The following is a 4,215-nucleotide window of genomic DNA, read 5'->3' on the forward strand; positions in this document are numbered from 1 at the left end:
CCCCAGCGTAACTCGAGTTTTTAGCCCCTATAAATAGTGATCGAAGCCAGCCGATTTTTTGTTACAAAATTTCACTCCTTTCACCTACGCGTGGATATAAAGAACATCAAAAACGGAGCTCATATGCGAAAGTTACGAATTTTTGAAGTTTGAAAATTCGAAGTACGCCCAGCGTACTCATGTTCACGGTCCGATATTGGCCACGTAGCCCTACTCCATCACATGAAAGACATGTGCCATAGCCTTGACGCATCCGATATTATCCTTTCGTATGCCCAACGTACTCGATGAAGTAGGAGTACGCCTAGCGTACCTTAAATTTACCCCTAGCGTAACTCGAGTTTTTAGCCCCTATAAATAGTGATCGAAGCCAGCCGATTCTTTGTTACAAAATTTCACTCCTCTCACCATCTACTTTCCTTTTTGCTACACTAAATATCCCCAAGCCTATTATATCATCCTAGCATCGTAAGCAAGCCCGAAGATCCCGAGAAAAGAGTTTCTCCAGACGAAACTATGTCCGAGTAAAGCCCAGTTTTTGAGAAAACCTCTCAGTTTTATCGGAAACGATCGTTTTAAGAGACGAAGTACGGCCCGATTATCGTTAAATCAAGTGAGTGTATAGTCACTTTCATCTTACACATAGATATGAAGTATTTTATATAAAACACGTGCTATGTGTGTGTGTATATATATATATATATATATATATATATATATATATATATATATATTGTTTGTTTATTTGAGATGGATGTTGAATGAATATTTTATACATGTTTTAAATGAGTTAAATTGTATATGAATTTTATATCTACGAATATGTTGGGTAGAACATGGGTAGATAAATAATGAGGGATGTAAGATGATATAGATGAATATTGGCAGCTGCGCCATAACCCTTAGGTGTTTTTGATTTAAGTGTTCACCAGTTGTAATCTAAATATCCTGGTAGCTGTGCCTAATGGACAATATATGCAGTTGTGGCTAATAGATACAACATAATCCTGGCAACTGTGCCTAAATGATAATATCAGCAGATGCGCAAAATAGAGAACGTCATCATCCCGGGAGCTGTGCCTAGATGATAATGTTAGCAACTGCGCCTAAAAGATAACATTGGCAGCTACGCCTAACAGATAATATTGGCAGTTGTGCCTGGTTGAGAACAACACAATCCTAGCAGTTACGCCTAAAGGATAATATTGGGAGTTGTTCCTAATAGAGAACATTGGCAGCTGTGTTATTGGCGATGACGGACTTTGTGCCTATACCTTAGGACAATCCTTTGGAATGAATGAGTGAATGATAGAGGATTCTTAGGGTGGAACCTTAAGAAACTATAGAAGTATCCCTTATGCAGTGTTAGCCCAATGATGATCCTTAAGCTAGGTCCCTTTTTAGAGATGTTTAGGGACATAAAGTGAGGATAACCGGAACGGGTAATCAGGGTTATTGTTGATTGATGAAATTAATAGATTTATTGTTAGTTGATGAAATAAATAAATTTATTGTTGGTTGATGAAAATTAATAAATTTATTTATTGTGGGTTGAAAACCCTATATGCTCACCAAACTCCCAAGATTGATCCACTTAGCTTTTTTATATTACAGGTAGTAGACCTAGAGCATACTTTGATGATGACGGAAGATTTTTGAATTATAGGCCAGTAGGTGTAAATAATTGTTGTGAGGCTTATAATGTACTGTTTATGCTTTTGGTCTGTATCGGAACATGACATCCCGAGGCTTTTTATATAATGAAAATACATTTCTTTAAGAAATGCTTTGATAAAATTTTTGTTATATTTTGTTTAGGGGACAAATTCAAGAACATCTTTTGGAAGATTACTCTGATTTTATTTTAAAAACATAAACTAAATCGGTCTTTTCTGGCCGACAAATTTGGGGATGTCACAAATTGCCATAGCTATATAGTGATCAATGTATAATTACTCTAACACTATTTGTGAATATCGAATATTATAAGAGCATGATCAGGTTTTCTATTTGTTGTTCAAGTTGTACGTTCAATTAGAGAAAACATAAATCAAATTATTTAGGGTTCCATGCACACATAAGATTGTTTGTTATGCTCAAAATCCATCAAAATAAACATTACAATAAACATCGTCTATGCAGTCAATGTTTCAAATACATTATTAAGTGTTTAAAAGATATAAACTAAAAGTCATTTGGTGGATTATCCGATTACTGAATAGTCTCATAAAAGACGCCAATTGATCTTCAAGTTGTATTTGTCTTCGTTGCATCTCTTCATGCCTTTGAACTTGTTCCTGCAACTCCCGCGCCTAAAAAATAGTAAGACTAACATATATAAAAATGGAAATCCTAACAACATTACAAACTCAGAAAAACTCATATTTATCATATCCATTTATCCTTGAACTATCAAAAAGTTAATAGTCAAAAAGGTCATACATACCTTACCGAGCATTTGAGCCTAGAAGTTTCATACTTGACTCCTTTACCTAAGACAAAATAATAAATAAAATTAGGAAAAACATATCATAAAAATGATAGTTTTTAAGTAATAAAAAGAACATTAATGGAATGAAGCTTTTGCTCATATATTCCACAGACCTATTTTGTCAGTCATGCTTGGTTTCCCATACGACTTAATTAAGATACTAATAATCACCACACTTGCTTCCAGGCATTTCTTGCAAGTAACTTCTCATACTAACTTTGATGAAGAAGATCAAAACTAGACAAAATCACATCATAAAATTTTCTAAATTTTATTATCCAAGAAGCGAGCAAGTGATACTTACAAGCTATGATATGTTTGAAAATGAGCACGAGAAATCTTACTATCCACACCCTTGCGATTCAAAAAAATCACATACTGATTTCCAGGAATAAAGTGACAAAATGAAGATTAATTAATTGAAGTCCAGAGATATGTGCAATACCTAGATAGAAGCATTGGCTGATAAGAATGTATGAAAAGAAACAAAAAAAAAATAAGTCACCATTGTGTATTAAAAATCATTGGATATTCAAACATAGCATAAAATTACCACCTCTCCTTTTTAACCAACGATATCCTTGGCCCAAAAACATTTTGAAAAACAAATGCAAAAAAGTATAAATAAAATATTGTTGAACAATAATAATAATCACTCAGTCAATCAAGTAGTGATCACATAAAAGATCAACTACAATCACTAATGAGTTCAAGTTGATAAGTACTGAGATATTAGCATGCTTCAAATCTATCCAAGTTTAGCCATTTATTTCTTTGCATATCACACCAGAATCCGTGAAGCGTCCAAGTATAACTATGAAGTATAAGTGTAAGTTCACTGAAAAAAGATAATATATTTATATTCAAATTAATGATTTGTATACGCTAAACCATTACCAAATCAGTAAATTTAGCAAAACAGAAAACTAGAAATTCATATATCTTTACCCATAAACTGCAACGTCATTTGATGTGAAGAGCAACAAAAATCAATATTCCCGACGCTTTTCTACACCCGTAATATCTGGATTTAACTCTAATCGATACATAAAATTTAGGGTTTACCTTCTTTAACGAAAGTAGATAAAACCAAGTGGAAGGAGGCGGCAGTAGAGGCAAAGATGGTGGAGAATGGCAGTTGGAATAGGGCAACAGCGATGCAGTGGCCGATTCCGGAGCCGTGGTCGCCAGGTTGAGTGGTAATGGATCCGAATCGATAATGGTGATGGAGATGGCAGATTATAAACAAAGAGATGGCGAAGGGCGGCGAAGATATGAGAAAGAGGAGCGGAGGGCGACGGAGATATGAGGAACAACTGATATAATTGAAGATGGCATATGCTGTAATTTTAAATCCTAGACCGAAGTGGGAGCAATTATCGAAAAATTAAAAAATAAAAGAGTTTATTATTCTTATTGGTGAACGAGGGGAAATAAAACCAAGCAAATATGTGGGGGAAGAAGGGCTAATGAAATTTTAGAAGTCACTCGTTCCCTTCGGTATTCCGTAGTAGCTACCGATTTCCAAAAAAAATTAAAAAATAAAGAATTTATTGTTCTTATTCTATATTTAATACTATAAATATCATATATTTATTTATATTATTAATATTAAATTTTTAATTATTATTATTTTGTATTATTTATTACTGCTATTATGTTCATTATTATGTTTAATGTTGCACATATACATAAAAACATACATACATCCATACATAAATATA

The 4,215-nt window shown here is 33.5% G+C and overlaps 1 long non-coding RNA gene across 5 annotated transcripts; it reads right to left on the reverse strand.

The window, feature by feature from the left end:
• Positions 1–2,073: 2,073 nt before the first annotated feature.
• LOC145103294 (uncharacterized) lies at positions 2,074–3,946 on the reverse strand. 5 transcript variants are annotated; one of them, XR_013706415.1, is made up of 4 exons: positions 3,557–3,946; positions 2,605–3,329; positions 2,447–2,492; positions 2,074–2,312 (listed from the first exon to the last, which is right to left on the reverse strand). It is a non-coding gene; the product is annotated as an uncharacterized LOC145103294 (long non-coding RNA). The 5 variants fall into 5 exon arrangements; XR_013706414.1 differs by having other exon boundaries at positions 3,440–3,946; XR_013706417.1 differs by having other exon boundaries at positions 2,605–2,728; positions 2,836–3,946.
• Positions 3,947–4,215: the final 269 nt, after the last annotated feature.

The sequence above is a fragment of the Lactuca serriola genome, chromosome 4 (assembly GCF_051521515.1).
Source record: "Lactuca serriola cultivar US96UC23 chromosome 4, Lser_US96UC23_V15, whole genome shotgun sequence".
NCBI lineage: Eukaryota > Viridiplantae > Streptophyta > Magnoliopsida > Asterales > Asteraceae > Lactuca > Lactuca serriola.